The following is an 18,719-nucleotide window of genomic DNA, read 5'->3' as shown; positions in this document are numbered from 1 at the left end:
AATAAAATTCAATGATTTGCAAGTGTTGTTCGTTTGTTAGACGATTCATGGTTAAATTATAGACCCAACTGAAGATGTCTGACAAAACACGAAACATGCGTTAGCTGTTTAGACCAATTGTTTTAGAGTTAAAATAGTAGAAGTTAGAAATGGTTTGTAAAATCTTTTTTTTTTATTCCTAACGAAATTCAATTCTATTTTTTTAACGTATTGCGCTACGCAACTCACTCATGTTGCTGCAACATGTTGCCACAATTTAATATGCACGTGAATAAACAAAATCCATTGGGGATGGTGGGCAAACATGTTTTCCCCCACAGCAGTAGCTATACCAGCAACACACTCAAATCACCCATTGGGGGTGGCGGCGGTTCGTGCGACAACCGGCTCGGCTCGGCACGACTACGCTGCACTGAGCCGCATTGTAACAACAGCTCGTGCAGGTGTGGTGAATTTCCAGTCGTATGCACTCAATAGGCAATGTAAAGGCGATTGCTTTGCTTAGCATTGGCTTTTGAGCTGAAATGACAGTTAGTTGTGTAGTGAACGCCGTTGAATGTAGTTTAGCGTTGAAAATTGTGATGCTCGCGTTTGAGTGCTGACTACTTGAATACAAAATAATACAGTTTGAATTATTGGTGTTTGAATGTGCAAAATAAATGCAATAAATATAAAATATACGTACATATAAAAATATAAAATATTGAATGCAAGTGAAGTGAAGTGCGTGAAATTAGTGGAAGAGTAGTGAAGCAGTTTGGGAAGTCTTGTGGTTAAGCAGAGCAAGTGGCTCCGCAACAGTGAAGTGTGGATGATCCGTCTTTATAAAAGTAAAACAAAGTCAAAGTTGTGCGGAGGTGGCATTCAATTGTTGTGGCTAACATTGTGCTAATTCTTGGCCGAAATACACGTAAATAAGTAAATAAATAAAATAGCACACACACACACACGCACAAGCACATAAACATTTACAGCACTGCCACATTCCTTACATTGCATCCATTCACACGTCGTCACACACACACAGACGCACAGCACACACAAGCGTACGTGCAAAAACTCTTCTACCTGCTTTCAGCTACTCGCTGAGTGCCACTTGGCGTCTCAAGCCGTTACGTCTGGCCAGTGTGCGCTGTGTCTAGTCGCGTGTCCTTGCGTCGCGTCGCATTGCCGTCGCACTGCATCCTTTATTCACATTTATTTATTGTCTGATTTCTGTATGCCAGCTAAGCTTTCAACCTGCCACTGTCATACACGCACACTCCCACGCGCATACACGAACACACAAACACCAACCCTCCCCACCAAGCGTCAACTGTCTCACCTAAATACGGTAGTAATTTGCCACGCTGGTTGCCTTTCATTTGTTTTTGTTTTTACGCTCCAATGCTTGGTTGCTGATTTCATATTTATGCTTCTTGTAGGAGGCGTCAGCTGTGTAGGAGAAAAGAGGAGGTATTTGAAAATTGCATAAACACGCGCCCGTGCGGCGTGCGGCGTGCCACTATGTGCTAACGGTAATTCACAAGTGTCTAGCAAATCCGCTGCAAGGCTAAATAACAACAACAACAACAACAACAAAACCGCCGCAATAACGCCGACACAAAGTCTACAGTTACGTGGCGTGCGTGCTCGTATGCGCGTTTGTGTGTGCGCGTGTGAGTGTGAGTGTGTGTCAGTGCACGGGAAGTGAAAGCCGGAAAAAGGAAGTGCAGTGAAAGTGTATTTCATCTAAATACTTACACATACATACATACATAAATGTGAATCGCACTGCAGCGTGCAGCATACCAAGTGCTAAATAACGGAGCACAAAAACAAAACAACAAATTCCTTAACAACGACTGCATAGTCGAGGGCGCGCAACATTACCTTCCATTTACTCATTTTCACTGTCTTCTCTATGAAGTTAGCGCAGAAACAGGTGAAAAAGTGCAATAAAACTGGTGTAGCAGAAATCAAGAAAACAAGTGGAAATCCTGTAAAAGGATTTTAAATTTTTTATCCACTTGAAAAACGAAAAAAAGTGTGAGAAAAGTTTTCTAACCGTATTCTCGCGCGAGCAACGTAGCTACTAAAGAAGTGTGTGTGCAGCACTACAATTAGAAGAAGAAGAAGAGATAAGAAATCGAGTTAAAAATTAAAACCTTATTTGAACCAAAAAGAAGAAAAAAAAAATTAAAAAAAAAAAAAAATAAATAAATAAAAAAATAAAAAAGGTAAATAAACCGAAATTAAAACAAAAAAAAAAACATTTCAAAAAGTGCGCTAACTGTCGAAAGCAGCAAAAAGAGCGTTGTAAACTGAAAGCAACGGCACAACTTACGCCACATTTTTCCTGCGCTGTTTGGCGAATTAAGCAGGAAATGGATTAACAACGAAGTGTAGATTCTCACATTTGTCGCTCCACTGCGCCAAAGCTTGGATATAGCAACACTTTTTTCAACTGTTGGAAGTGTAAGTTGCGTAATTTAAAGAAAAAAAAATTAGAAAACTATATTTGATGTAAAAACTCAAATTATAATTATAATATAGTAAAAAATAAAAGAATTAAAAAAATAATAAAAAAATAAATAAGAATTAATTATAGTAAATGTATATATAAATAACCTGTAACTTATTTTATTCTATATATAAAAATTTAATAAACTGAAAAATTAGCCAGGTGATTGAGAAACCAGAGTCAGAAGAAAATCGCAGATTTTTCCTATGGCCGGCGCTGTATTTGAAATATCTCTAATAACCTTATTTATGGTCCGATTTGGATCACATTCGAAACAAATGCTAACTACATAAAGAGAAAGATTTTGTTTCGAAATATTATTATATTTTGTTCATAAAGATAAATATTTACATTTTTCTAGAGAACTGCAATTGCTGGATAGGATTTTAAAGCGAAATTATATTAGTAAGTTCGAAACATAAAATTGAATCCTAGTTCCTTCTGGCCATATGTTCAATCCAGTAGATCATATTATAATGAAACTCAAGCATATTCTTTTATAGATGCACCTAACCTTTTTGCAGATTTCTTCCGTTCAAATTTTCAAGTAGTCTCTAGTTTGATACATGAGTGTCAGTAGGCATGGATTCCTCAACCAATATTGGTTAGTTAATCTTAATACTTTCTGATGTTGAAGATGGAATTCGGCAACTCAAAACATCAACAAAATCTGATGTACCTTCTGCTCAAATATGAACGAGACTTTATCAATAAAACGGTCCGCGGATGACATATGGCAAAAATAAATTTTTTGTTGGATGGTAGGACTGTTGTAAGCTTACATGGCAAATTTCAGCGTGACATGTCGCATAGTTTGTTTTCTGTGCTACTGTAAACAAGTCAAGCTCGAATGTGTTTTTCGAATTTAATGAAATTTAAAAACTGCTCTACAATCGCCTATCCACTTTTATTAATGTTTAACAAATCCCTTGAACGGGGAAAGTTCATAGATGCCCGAAAAGAAACAATCCTTAATCCAGTATTCAAAGTGGCAATAAAAATAATATTACCAACTCTATAGACCAATCGCGAAATTATCCCCGGTTTCAAAAATATCTGAACTTATTGTGAAAGATAAAATTTATTTTGTAATTAATCATTTAATCCCTGTAGACCAACATGGTTTCGTGAAAGGTATATCCAAAGAACTCGCCATTAAGTGCTTGTTTGATTCACCTCTCGAAAAATTTCTGGAACTCTATTTTCGGTTTGATCATCAGAGATATGTTTGATTTTTACATTACTTCTTTTCGGCTGTTAAAACAGGAAACGCAAAAAAATAATCGTGAACCATACCAGATGATGGCTGTTGGATGGTATTCCTTTCGTTCTTGATCAAATATTTACGGATAATGATGACACTGTGCGACGTTGCGTTATTATGGTGAAAAACCTACGCGTTGTTTTCCTACAAATCCTTTTTTTTTTACGACTTGCCCCATTTGACGTGGCATCCCAGAAAGTATCGTACAAAACGGACGGCTTGGCGCTCAATTTGTTCCTATTTTCTTAGCAGAGAGGGTGATGGCCACTTGATGTGGAACATCCCGTACTATGTATACTTATATACGGTTTTTGTGGCATACTCTTTACGCTAAATTGTCATGGTATTTGTAATTTAAACAAGTATTAAGATGTATTTTAGTACTTGCAATTAAGCCATGTTGAAATTTCACGCATAACCAGAAATTATACAATAGAAAAAAAGATTACGCTGATTAAAGTGGAAAAATTGAACCTAACTATGCCGTGACGTAATTGTAGGCGAAGTATCTGAGGTAGCGCCAAAATAACCAGCTTACGAAAAAAAATTAAAGGTTGCGTTGAGTTAATGTAACCGAGGAGGATACAAGAAAAGAAAATATTTTATTTTTATTTTTTAAAGGTTTACATAACAATAAAATTATTATAGAAACTGAAAGTAGTGCAGCGCTAGCATCGGAGGCTTTCGGCTGGAAAAGGAAATATAAAGAAGAAAGTTGTTTGAAAACAAAAAATATGAATCATCCGTTGGGCACCTGGGTCTGACCAGACTGGCTTTTTCGACTTTTGGCGTGAAACATGTTATAGCTAATGATTTGATTGCCCAACCGAAGGTTTTGAAAAAGGTGTCCAGTGGAGGCTGAAAACAAAGCTCTACAATTACCAATTATGTCATATCAACAGCTGATTCATTCAAATTCACTGAGAGCTGAGTAATGGTCTCGCAGTGTGCGTAACATTCTGTATGCTCCTGAGCATGCCCTCTGCCTGGTGCTAAGAATGTTTCGATAACGGATTTTGGCTAATTGGCTGAAAATCAAAGCGAATGAATAGTTTTTAAAACTTATTTGACCTTTTCTCTGCACTATTCATTGGCTAGAAGAAGTAAAACAGCTTGTCCGAAATAATCCCTATTTGGCTTCCACTAAAAGCGAAGTCGATCGGCTCACTCAACCAAAGACATGGAAAAGTTTGCATTACTCGGACAATGACACGCGCCAAAGATGTAATATTTGGATGTCAAGTAACATTGTACGTTATCGTAATGATACGAATTTATGTGCGGCCAAAGACTGTCACTCCGGCTAGCGCAGACACACCAAAATTTAGCGAAGTCCTCAACCATCTGTGCGGACCTTCTGCCAGAAAAATGTGAAACACAGATGGCGCTCCAAGCAGTAAGAAGGCGCTGTTCTTAAGCAACGACAGGCGGGCATTCCCAATACTTAGGACTGATAGCGGCATCCATCAGAAAACAAAACAGATTAACGAAACTAAAGCAAGACTGACTCTTCTCTCACATCAGCTGCATTCCTCATACTTGTAGGGGAATGCTTATTCTGCTACAACAACAAAAGAACGGACCATGGTTTGTAGTATAATGTATTAAGGCTTGGGCTATCAGATCGTTTTGGCTTACTGATCGTGCAAACTGATCTGAACCCCAGTTTTATTAAAAGATCCCTTGTTTATTTCCGAATAGTGTTGCAGTATATATACAATTTACTTCATACAATGACGTCGAGGCTTTCACACCTGACATATCGTAAACGACACTCTACCAACCAAAGCTGAGTGGCGGCGACCTTAAGCTCTCGTAACAAGTTCAGAAGTATGGCGGGACGTTTTATCACTGGGAAAAAGTTTTTCGTTGGTAGAAGGACTTCGTTTGGGGAATTCATTAGTAAGAATTCCTTTGTTTGATAAGTAGATAGGCGGACTGCGCCTATTGTTAGAAGGGTGAGTCGATCATTTCGAATAAGTTATATTGGGATTTATAGCTTTTAATTGGATCAATCATGAAGAAAAAGTTTTATTTTATGAAAAATATTTATGTGATTTAATTTGCCAAAAACAATGTTTGCAACGCTTATTTAAATCAAGATTTGTTCTTAGTTTTACTAATATATTTGGGATATAAATTTGGAAAATATTTTCGTCTGTTGATACAATTTTTAAGCATTTTTATAAAGATTATTTAAGCTCAACCTCTTCTATAAGCTAAGACGCTTTTTTGGGGAAAAAAGCATTTTTAAAAACTATTTGTTTTTCATGAAACTCAATTTTTGTAAATACTCTCAAATGAACCCAACTCTCGTAAATCTTAGTATTTTTCCGGTTGGTTTTTTGGAAAAAATATTTTAATTTTTAATAAAAATAAAAAAAATTTAATAAGGCACTCGAATTTTGTAAAAACTTTAAAACCAGCCCAGCTCTCGTAAATCTTGGCATTTTTATAGTTGGTTTTTTGAACAAAAAAATTAAAAAAAATTTTTTTTTATAAAAACACGGATTTTGTAAATACTTCCAAATCAACCCAATCCTCGTAAATCTTAGCATTTTTTGTATAAATTTTATAATTCCAATGGATGAGGAAATTGTAAACTGAGTATGCAGCATTACTTTGTATTTAATACCTGCAGTTTCATGTGTCTGTGATATTTTTTGAACAACAAAAGACGCATATTATATACATATGCATTACATATTGTGAGAAAAGCCAATCATTAAAACCTCAGCGCAAACTTTACCGCACATTCTTATTTACTTGCAGGTATATCGCCGCTTTAAAAGGTGGCTGCCCTACCTAAATTAACTACCCACAACAAACACCTATTCGGCAATGTAAAATCCATTTCTAAAGCCATCGATTGCTTCCATTCCCCACTTACAATTCAACTGAAATTTAGAATTTCCTTTGTTTACTTCTGCGATAAAGTTAACACTTCGCCATCCTTCCTCTCTGCCATACGGATAACGTCAATTTTTACGACTTCCTGATCCGGCAACCGGTTTACAGTACGCAACAAACTCACCGGTAATTCGGCAGCGTCAAAGGCAAATTCAACATTCACCACGGCATGCATTCCAATGCAGTGGCGGCTAATGCTGACGGCGGCAAGGACGACCGACGACCGACGACCAACAACCAACTTCGGTGGCGGCTATGCTATCGAGTACAACAACTCCAATGCCAAGCAGCAACGACAGCCAGGAACACGAAAATTTAATTGAAAAAGTTTATATTTTGGCAAATGATTTCAGCAAACATTTGTAATTTTCAATGCAGACGTTGTAACGGTAAAATGTAGGGAGCACAAACGCATAAACAAATGCGAAGCAACCTTTGGTTAAAAGTATCATTGGTGTAAAAATTCGTAGTAGCCTACAAGTATTGAAATGCCTGAACTAGAATTTGTATGAGTGCATTTGTACTAGTGTGATGGCGACCAGTATAGTACTAGTTGAAAAATGCCCATTTACACTTTTGTTTTAAGAAAACTTCTTGTATTAAAAAAAAGAGCTCGTTAGATGTGAGTCTGGCGGTTTTACTAGAAGAGGTACTCAACAGCTGCCCATGTTATATTACCTTAGTAGGGTAACTTGTCCTCTCATGTTTAGGAAGTAGAGGAAAGACAAAGAATTATGAAATTAAATGCGGGTCATTTTAAAATTATAACAGAATTTCTAGCAGCGCTATGTAGAATGAATTTTCATCTTACTAACCATGGAAGATCCTCCAAGTTCTGTAGGGAGAAATATGAAACCCCCAAATATGTCCTGGCATCGTGTCCTGGCTTCCCTATGCTCTTATTATTATTATTATACTTAGTTGGCTGAAGGACCGATTAGTGGCGCATAGTGTCCTGTGCTCTAAACAAAAAAAAAGAAAAATCAATGAAAAAGGACGGGGTTCGGTGTTTTTAACGTGAGTGCCTTCGGGCGACGGCTTAACTCCACGGTGCTGAAAAGCACAACGGACCAAATCAATGCGTTGATCTTTACTTACTTACTTATGTGGCGCTAAAACTTACAAAATGGCGCACCAGCTGTTTCTGTCCTACGCTCGTTGGGGCCAATTGGAAATCTCGAGTGAAGACAGGCTCAGCCGCACTTGGTATTTCCAACGGAGATGTGGTCTTCCTTTTCCACGCCTTCTTTTTGGGGTACTGTGTCGTAAATTTTGTCCGTTGTTGACATCGTCCATGCTTCTGTGTCATATATTAGGAAGGGGATTGATGAGCGCTTTGTAGTGTGCTAGTTTAGTCCTTCGAGAGAGAGCTCTACTTCTCTATTTCGCTGATACTCATATGAAAGATGGTACCAGTCCGGTTCAGTAAGGCATCGCGAAAGATTTCTTTCAGCAAGAGGTTGAAAAGTCACAAGATATATTAGATATTCGCCTTGTCTGAAACCTCCCTTGGTATCGAACGGCTTGGATAGGTTACTTCCAATTCTGATGGAGCTGATGATAGCGCGCGCTAATACACGTCCATATCAGTTTTGCGAGGAAACCAAACTTAGACATTGCGGCATAGAGGTGATTTCTATCCGTGATATCAAGGGCGCCTTTGAAATCGACGAAGAGGTGGTGCGTGTCGAGTGGTTTTTCGTGGGGTTTCTCTAGGATTTGGCGTATTGTGAAGGTTTGGTCCATAGTGGACTTACCTGGTCTGAAGCCGCACTGATAGGGCACAACCAGTTTGTTGACGATGGGCTTCATTCTTTCACACAATACGCTTGACAGAACCTTGTATGTGATGTTCAGCAGACTTATCCAGCGGTAATTTGCGCAGATTGTAGGATCACCGTACTTATGAGTTGGACACAGCACACTCAGGTTCCAAACATTTACGGAGCCAATTGACATTGTGGAATGTCAATTAACTACCTTGGTGGAGTTCGATGCCTATCTAAACATCTGTCGTACTATGGGTTCGGCACCCGCAACTCGGCAATGCAACTCCACATCGATACTCCCCTCCACGAGCACCACGATACTCTCCGTTGAGCCGTCCTCAAGAACAGGTCGGAGCAAGCTCCAAGAGCTCCTGTTCTTAGTGATACCAAATTTAAGTCCTCGGCCATACTTCGTAGCCAAGACTGCTACCAATTGAGCTTGCATACAGTTCTGGATTGGTGGCCATACCCCGAATTCCACAACAGCACACACAAGTTCCGGCTAATCAACTGAATGCCTAAAAATTTCTTCGCCGTCTGAATACGTCACCGGAATACTGACCTACGAATTCGACATTCCGACGGGTGGAGACTGCACGACACACATTATACCGTCCGTATACCAACTAATTCCCACACTTGCAAGATTTCTGATATTTGAGTACATCGAGCATTGGCAGAGGACACGCACTCAGTCATCTCTTGGCGAACCACAAATACAATCCTCACAAACAGACAGAGGTCCATGCCCTGTAAAGAAGAAATCCAGGCTGAGGGAAAATTCAAAGTCATGCTTTTCCCCGACACATGAAACATCCCGAATGTACTCATATAATAAAATAGGACATTAGGATAATTGGAAAATTATTGAGAAGGTTGGGCTCAGAGAAATACTCTGAATCCGTGAAGATGGCACAATAGATATTTCAGGTTGTAGTGCTCGATCCGCTCAGAATAATGATAATAATAATGTAAATCCTTAAAATGTAACAGGTCCCGAGGTTTTTGGAATCTTACTGTATAATCCCGACATCCCGGGATTCTTTCGAAATGTTTTTATTTGGTAAAATCTTTCTAGATTTTCGCCATATTCTCCCATTTTAGTACTTCGGGCAAAATTACGCTATTGATTACTTTTAAGCAAGCCGTTTTGTAACTCATTGCGCTGTGAGGTGAACTGGTGAATCGTTGCGAGTATTTAAGGAGGAACTCGCAGATTTGGCTATGGGGATACTAAATAAAGGTGTATCTTTCTTAACATAAACACGCATACATATATATGTATGTGTGCCTTTATTCAGGTGATTTGTTGTTATACATACACACAAACTATTTGCAAGCACTTCTTTGCTTATACAGATTTCAGCAATTTTTGGCGGCACCAAATCCTCGGCTAAAGGCTGGCGACCGCAGTCGATTTAACACAAACTATTTTGTTCCTTCTCTCTTCCTGTACTGTTTTTTCGATTTTTTTTTGGTTTTTGTTTTTTTTTTTGGTTTTTTGGTTCTGTTTCGTTTGCACAGATTTGCCTTGCGCGGTTTCGTTTGTTCTATTTATTTAGCAATTCAAAATTTCGAAAGTTTTTGCCTCGCAAAACGAATTAAAACTTCTTAAGCCATGGCGTGCGGTAGCACTTAAAATTTTGGCTTGGCGCTGAAGTTCGCGCAGATCGTTGTAGACTTCTTCACCTTTTCCAGTTGTTTTCAGATTTCTCTGATTGGCAAAGTGCAGCCAAAACTTTAGTTGGACAGGATGCGGAAGTTATCGCTGGCCTAATTAGTATGCAATGAGTTGGATGAGTACGAATTGGAAGTGAAATAAGTGAACCCAGAATCATTAAAATCGGCTAATTTTTGGCTAAGTTATGAGCTATTAAAAAGAAATTTCTTATATAATTGAAAAAATCGATTTTGAGCCGAAAAACAAAATTGCCAATAAATCTTGAAAAAAATTTTTTTCGGGCGAACAAAAAAAAAACGTGAGTCATTATTTTGACCAGCCAGCAACATATTTGAGTTACATCGAAATCGAAGAACATGTCCCGAATAGCCCGGTTGAATTGAAATGGAAAGCATCTATGTAACATAATTATCTACATTATTACAGTAAATATCTTACAATTGAATTACATATTCCTAATGAAAAACAAATTAATTATTGTTAATATAGACAGGTGTAATATTTTTTGGAAGCAAAAAATCATTTTATTTAAATTAATTTTAATGCATTTTTTTTTGTTACAATATATTATTTAATTTCAATTTATTCAGTTTTTTTATTAATTTCTTTCTTTTACTTATTTATTCTATTTTATTACATCATACCTTAGTTTATTTTAATTTATTTTATAAATTTTCTTTCTCATATTAATTTTCTAAAATCTTTCATTCGATTTTTCCTAATTTTAATAAATTTTTTTGTACCTGCATAAGTGCCCCATACATTTTTACCTCTTCCGCACAATTGGCTCTTGCAAATGCAATGACTGCCATATTTGCTGACATTAATTTGATGTCCACTTAAGTGGCTCGTTAAACGAAGACTGCACAAGTGGAGTTGTGAGGATGTGAGCCGTCAGTGGTCGAAAAAAGTGCACAGCCCAAAAGTTTCAACAGCCAATCAAACTGCACTTGGCTTTATTAAATTTGAAGTGTGGCTTTTACAAACCATTAAAAAAAAGAAAAAATCGGTCGATGGATGCAATTTCTTGCTTTTCCTCGCATTTGGCCAACGGTTTTTGAAAGGGAAATATGATTTCGCGATTTTCATTTCACAGATACTCGCATGTGTGTAGGTGCATATGGATATGAAATATAGATTTTAAAACTCACGGAGTTTGCAAAAACGAGTGAAAGCAATAAGGTTTTTTTTTGTTGTTTTCGGAACGAGGTTGTCGATTGCGCTAGCAGAGATTCTTTGGAAATGGTTGCCAAATGCATTTGCTCTGTGAGTTGTGATATGAATAGACACGCATTTTCCACATTTTTGCTTAATATAATGCTTAATACTCTATTTTATTTCGCAATCAGTTGGTAACCCCACGCAACACATCTGTTTAGCCATGTCACTGCGGTATGTCAAAAACTTGTGAATCCATGCAAAGATTTATTTCAAGCTCAAGGATAAAGTTGCCGCAAACACTTTCACACCAGCGCTCGTAGACAATTTCTCTGCATTCTAGTGCAGTTGTGTGCAAATTAAAAGAAGTGGCCCAATGATAGGAGTGGTATAAGATTATTAGAAAGGGGATTTTGCTAGGAAAGGGAGAAGCTCGTCATATAAATATACCGTTGTTCTCATTTAAATCAAAATGCATGCAGTGTAACAAAATTATACCTTTTGCTGTACGCAAGCCATATCTTTGAAATGGGTATCCTCGTACTGACCATTTATGCTGAACGAAGTTACTGTTTGCTATGCCTTCCATATCCACTTCGGCTCATCTCCCTGCCATATTTTTTTAATCTTGTTGTATATTCAATTTTGTGACTACTTTATCACAGGAAATCCAATTAAGATGTTGTTCTCAATCAAATTCCCTTACCGCCTCCCCGATGAACTCCAATCACTGGACAAGTGTGTTTTTGGCCCTAAGACGAAAAAGTTGGGCAAACTCTTGGAATTGCGATCTTCTTGTTTAAAAAAAAAAAGGAATTTTCAGAATTAGTGGGACTGGGACAGGTTAGGAATAAAATAAAATTGGATGTCATTGTTAAATGCTTCGAGTCAACTAGGATCTTTCCAGTTGATGAAACTAAGATCGCCGAACATCTCTTTTGTTCGCATAACTTGGGCAGGTATGAATAACTGAAAGTCACCTTGCAGCATGATGAGAATGAAAATAGAAATGACGAGACTGCTCTATCCACTAGTAAGCAGCGGAATGATAATTACCTACTAGGAGGAATAATTCCGTCAGAAGATTATGTTGAGGTTCCATTTGAGTATTGAACGACCCAAAGGAGACGCAGGAATATCTGGATACGCTGTGCGTGGTATAAAGAATGTGGATCAGAACAAAACTGAAATTACGTTTTTGAAGGAGGACGAATTCGGTATCACCAAAAGCCAAGTAAGGGCGATTATTCCCTCTCCGGCAATGGTTAAGTCAGCGAGAAGAAATATTTACGTTATAATTTGAGTGGCAGTGTGGATAAGTTGTCGTTGCATGACCGGCCCATTAACCTGGAATTTACGAAAATGTACGTTGTGATCTTCATTAATTGAGCTAATGCTCAATAAAAAATCAATAATTCAACGCTGTTCAAATTTTGTATTAAATAAAATAAATAATTGGCGCGTACACCCTTTTTGGGTGTTTGGCCGAGCTCCTCCTCCTATTTGTGGTGTGCGTCTTGATGTTGTTCCACAAATGGAGGGATCTACAGTTTCAAGCCGACTCCGAACGGCAGATATTTTTATGAGGAGCTTTTTCATGGCAGAAATACACTCAGAGGTTTGCCATTGCCTGCCGAGGGGCGACCGAGATTCGAACCAACGACCTATCTGTGAATTCCGAATGGTAATCACGCACCAACCCATTCGTATTTTGTATTATTCTTATAAAAAAACCAATGCTCACAGAATGGAGTGGGGCAATCTGATCCTATGTCATAAATTGAGATTATTCGAGGTTACAACTCTCTTGGCATCGACAAATAATTATTTTTATTGAATTAAGGTCAGGAGGCTGAGCTAACCAGCGCAAGACCGATGCCTATTAACTTAAATAACACTCTATTCACAGATTAGCAACTTTTCACTCTTCAATAAGTTTTTAATAAGCAAAACGAAAAAATCTATGCTAAAACTTCTAAAGACGCAAAATAATGGTGTTCCAAGTGTTCAGCGTGCCCACCACCCAGCCTCCGTAGTGGTTTGGTGGCTTTAAAGGCATTACATGTCTTCATTTCTGCGAAAAAAGGGTAAAGACCGGGACAAAGGTGTACCTGGAGGATGCCCTAGACGACGTGATGAAGCAGTTGAGCAGCACTCTCTTCAATTGAGAGCAGCGGATGTTCCAGTAAGATTCCGCTTCAGCCCATAAAGCAAAAAACATCCAGCAGTGGCTAAAGAACAATATTCCTCAGTTCATAGCCATATAAGATTGGTCGTTTGGAAGTCCAAATCTGTATTCATTGGACTACAGTTTGTGGTTGGAATTGGAGAACATGGCATATCGAAGACCTTACAGAAATTTCGAGATCCTCAAACAATCTATGGTTCTGGAAGCGATGGTTCAATATCCATGGAAACTGTGCGTTCTACAATAGCTGAATAATTAGGCCATTTGAAGACTTATGTAAAAGCAAACGGTTACCATTTCGAAAGAAAGTAAATTTTTTTTTTAATATTTACATGAATAAATAACCCTTCTTCTTCTTCTTTATTAGTGTTAAAACCGCTTACGCGATTTTGGCTTAGTATAAAAAGCGCGCCAGTAGTTTCTCTCTCGCGCTAACCGGCGCCAGTTGGACACGCCAAGTGAAACCAAGTCCTTTTCAACCTGAACTTTCCAACGCAGAGGAGGTCTACCTCTTCCTCTGCTACCACCAGCTGGCGCATCATCGAATACTTTCAAAGCCGGAGCGTTTGTATCCATTCGGACGACATGACCCAACAAACGTAGCCGCTGGAACTTTATTCGCTGCGCTATGCCCATATCGTCGTAAAGCTCATTTGGCTCATCGTTCTATCGCCTGCGATATTCGCCGCTGCCAACGTACAAAGGTCCAAAAATATTACGCAAAATCTTTCTCTCGAACACTCCAAGCGTCGCTTCATCGGATATTGTCATCGTCCACGCTTCTGCGCCATACGTTAGGACGGGCATGATGATAGCCTTGCATTGTGTTAGTTTTGTTCGTCGCGAGAGGACTTTACTGCTCAATTGTCTACTTAGTCCAAAGTAGCACTTGTTGGCAAGACAGATTCTACATTGGATTTCCAAGCTGTCATTGTTATAGGTGTTAATGCTGGTTCTTAGATAATCGAAGTTTCGAAATCATAACTGTGAATTAATAAATAAAACTGACTTCGTTGAAAAAAGTATTATAATTTCATATCTAATCATATCTTAGCTTATAACAGCACTTATGGCAGAACTAAGTAAATATTTAGAAAATTGTATTTGACAGGACTTCTTTAGTTTTCCAACAACGCTAGCACTTATATTGAGCGTTAACAAAAAAGTCTAAAGTGTTGACAACAAAGGCTGCGTAGTTAAAGGGGGAGCCTCGTGTAGAAGTCTCAAAAAATCGATTTTTTTGTTTTTCGATAACTTGAAAATATAGTATCTTAGGAATATACTGTGAATTTTCATCTCGAAATTCTCAATATTATAGCTTCTACAGCCCACTAACTAGGTAGAGAGCGGTCTGCGCGCTGATGTACCTCAAACTTTAAACGCGATTATCTGGAAACTGTATTTTTAAAAACTGCTCGTGTTGTAACTCAAAAAGTTATCGACCGATTTGATTGAAATGTGGTGAGGCCTTTTTGTATGTTACTACCGGAAGGATGAACCAAAAACTTTAGACATTTTGAGTTGATAAATTACTTTTTGAGGGTTCAAAATGTCAACAAAATAGCCCTAAATTCTGACTTTTTTTCAAAAGTTCATTTTACAATTAATTTTATACTTTTTTTTTAATTTTAAAGGTTCATCCTTTCCGTTAATATTTCATAAAAAGAAATCGTTTTATTGTTTTGTTTCAGATCGATAGATTAAGAGTGATAAATGGAGCAGTTTAGGACCTCGCGCCGTAGGCAGCCGACAAGAAATGATGCTGAGCCGCCATTTTGAAAAAAAAAAATAAAAAAAAATTTTTTTTTGTACTCTTAAAAGGTTAAATAAAGTTGTGTTAAAGTTTCTAATTAATATAATTATTTTATCACCTTTAAAAATATGTTTAAAAAATTACCGATTTTGAGGCTTCTACATGGACTTCCCCCCTTAAAAATAGTGGAGTAATGAGTCTTGAACCAGAGAATGTTAATGACCTTACATTACATTCTCTACCATTATATCAAAGCGTAGCGCCCTTACTGACCGCTGAATGCACCTACTGAGTCTGTTTTGAGCCATATTTTATATACTGCGAAAAGGAATGCCTAAATTTTCCATGTGCCCCTGTCGCTGCTATTATGTTGCACACGGCGTACTTGCAGCTCTGCCCTCACAGCTGCCTTGTTGGCGATTATATCCATGACTTGGCTGAATATGTCACAACTCCTAACTTTTACTTGTTTTAATTTTCACTTTTTTTATCACTCCACTACATCTTGTTGCTGCTGTTTCTGCTGTGCTGGTGTTCGTGCCACTTGCTGCTGCTGCTTCTCCTTAGCATTGCATGCTGAGGCATTAGTGTTTTATGCTGCGCTCGAAGTTATCGTTGCACTTTTTCAGGTTTCATAGCCGGTTTTGTTGCTCTATATACATATTTACATATGTGTGTATGTGTGTATGTGTGTATGTATGTATGCATGTACGTTTATTCACTACTCCTTCGGGAAAATTCCATATGCGTGCTTGCCTATTTTCTCGTAGCCATGTAAGTGTGCCAGTGTGTGTGGGCAGCTATGAAATGCTGTGTGAAAAACTTGCAACACATTTTTTGTTTGTTTTCACTGTTGTTGGCTAATTAAATTCACGGCGATTCAGTTGTTAACACACTGTTATGTTTTTTATTCTTCTTCGTACTTCGTATCGTCTTTTTAATCGCATAAACTTCAGTTTGGCACTTCATGCGTTACTTCTACTCAAACTTTGCATTCGCTGTTACTTTTTGTACTCATCTACATACAAGAATACAGATGTAGGTATGTGCGCACTGAACAAGTGGGTGAGTACGTGCGTTTGCCGTTGCCACCTGGTGGCGCGCAAAAGTCGTTTAAAGGCGATTATTTGAACAATAGCCCATATTTGTATGTTTGTACGTTTGTATGTGCACGCGCATTTGTTTTTGTTGCACAAACAATAACTGCATTCACGCGTAGGGAATGGTACTCAAGCAAATACCAGTGAGTACACTAGTGCTCACATAATTAAGTCACTTCAGAAGGTTTAAAGCCTTTGCTTTATTTAGAAGAAAAGTCTCTGCATGGTAGGTGAAAAAAATGGTCAGAAATTAACGCGAATTTTGAGCAACTTCAGACTTACACTTTGTTTAAGGCTTTAAAATGGGCTATAAAACTGCATTTCAAGAAATTTTCCAAAAATTCTTTTCAAACTGTTAAAAAATTTTAATGACCATTTTTTTCGTTAAATTCTTGTAAATTTTGCATAAAGGTTAAAAGTTTGACTTATAGGATTTTTGTTATTTAATAAACTATATTTTTATAAAAAATTACCAAAACAAAAACAAATTTAAAGTTAAAAAATTGTGTTGTGGGTTTTTTGAATTTCGTAAAATTTTTTTTTAATTTTGCATTAAGTTTGAAAGGTTGACTTATAGAATTTTTTTAATAAAATTAGCTATATTTTTATAAAAAGTTACCATAAACAAAATTTGAGAAGTAAAAAAATTTTCATGAAGACTTTTTGAATTTCTTTTTTAAATTTTGCACAACGTCTGGAAGTTTGACTTATGGGATTTTTTTAATACAATTAACTTTTATTTAATACAATAAAAAACTACCAAAATGAAATTTTTAAACTTAAACAATTTTTATGATGACCTTTTTGATTTCATAAATTTCTTTTTTAATTTTGCACAAAGTTTGGAAGTTTGACTCATCGTAATTTTTTTAATGTATCTATACATTTTTCTTACAAACTTTTATTAAAATTTTAATTAAAAAAAAAATTTAAGCTAATATTTTTTGTTATGACTTTTTGAATTTCGTGTTTTTTATAAAATAAGCTATATTTTAAAACAATTACAAAACATTCCCAAAAACAATACAAATTTAAAAAATTAAAAAAGTTTGCTGATTTTTTTGAAGCTCGTTAAATTTTCGGAAATTTAAAAATTTTTTTATATAAAGAATCATATTTATAAAAATATTACCAAAAAAATTCAAAAAGTTAAAAAATTTAAAAAGTTACCAAATTTTGACGATGATTTTTTGAATTTATTTAAATTTTTGTAAATTTTGCACAAAGTTCTGAAGTTTGACTTATAGGATTTTTTTTATTTAATAAACTATATTATATTTTTAAAAAAGATTACAAAAACAAAAAAAATTTTAAAAGTTAAAAAATTTTGATGATAACTTTTTGAATTTCGATAAATTTTTTAAAATTTTGCACAAAGCTTGACTTATACGATTTTTCTATAAAATGAGCTATATTTTTATAAAAAATTACGAAAAATTCCCAAAAACAATGAAAAGTAAAAAAGTTAAAAAATTTTGTTAACGATTTCTTTGAAATTCGTTAAATTTTTTGAATTTTTGCACAAACTTTGGAAGCTTGACTTATGGGATTTTTTTATGAAGAGAACCATATTTATAAAACATTATCAAAAAAATTCAAAAAGTTAAAAAACTTAAAAAATTACAAAATTTTGACGATAATTTTTTGAATCCGGTTAAATTTTTGTAAATTTCGCACAAAGTTTGGAAGCTTGACTTATAGGATTTTTTTTACACAATTAACTATATTTTTATTAAGTCTTATGACAAAAAATTTTTCAAGTTAAAAAATTTTGATGATGACTTTTTGAATTTCGCCAATTTTTTTTTAATTTTACACAAAGTTTGACTTATAAGATTTTTTTTATAAAATCAGCTATATTTTTATAAAAAATTACAAAAAATTCCCAAAAACAATGCACATTTAAAAAGTTAAAAAATTTTGATGTATTTTTTGAAATTCGTTAAATTTTGCTCAAAGTTTGGAAGCGTAACTTGTAAGATTTTTTTATAAAAAAATACTAAAACAAAAAATTTTAAAAGTTAAAAAATTACAAAATTTTGACGATAATTTTTTAAATTGCATTAAATGTTTGTAAATTTTGCACAAAGTCTGGAAATTTGACATGCAGTGTTCTTATTATAAAATGTACCAGTTTTTTATAAAAAATTATTGAAAAAATTTCCCCGAAAAATATTGTGAATATTGCCTTAAAAGGTATTATTTATGTGAACACAAGTGTATGTACCAGTACATTTGTCGCCACGGCTAATTGTTCAATACCTTCAGCTTGGCCACACCCTGCCGATTGGCATCGTTCCACTGCTCGTAAAATGTGTTGACACATGTTGCATGCTGCTGCTTGCTCGCTCGGTCGCTTGTTTGCTAGTCATGCATGTTGCAATCGCCATTAC

At 36.1% G+C, this 18,719-nt stretch overlaps 1 protein-coding gene across 8 annotated transcripts in view; it reads left to right on the top strand.

Moving 5' to 3' along the window:
• The first annotated feature begins 548 nt into the window (after positions 1-548).
• Positions 549-18,719, top strand: part of LOC128865125 (protein madd-4) — a 322,915-nt gene continuing 304,744 nt past the window's right edge. For 5 of the 8 annotated variants that reach the window (XM_054105126.1, XM_054105127.1, XM_054105125.1 and 2 more), the window contains exons 1-2: positions 549-918; positions 1,910-2,457. The gene's annotated coding sequence lies outside the window, so the exon portion shown is untranslated. Of the gene's footprint in view, positions 919-1,424; positions 2,458-18,719 lie in introns of all 8 variants that reach the window. The other 3 variants (XM_054105124.1, XM_054105122.1, XM_054105121.1) reach the window with 3 other exon arrangements.

This window comes from Anastrepha ludens, chromosome 5 (genome assembly GCF_028408465.1).
Source record: "Anastrepha ludens isolate Willacy chromosome 5, idAnaLude1.1, whole genome shotgun sequence".
Classification (NCBI taxonomy): Eukaryota; Metazoa; Arthropoda; class Insecta; order Diptera; family Tephritidae; genus Anastrepha; species Anastrepha ludens.
The sequence above is the reverse complement of the archived record's forward strand: the minus strand, read 5'-3'. Positions and strand labels throughout refer to the sequence as shown.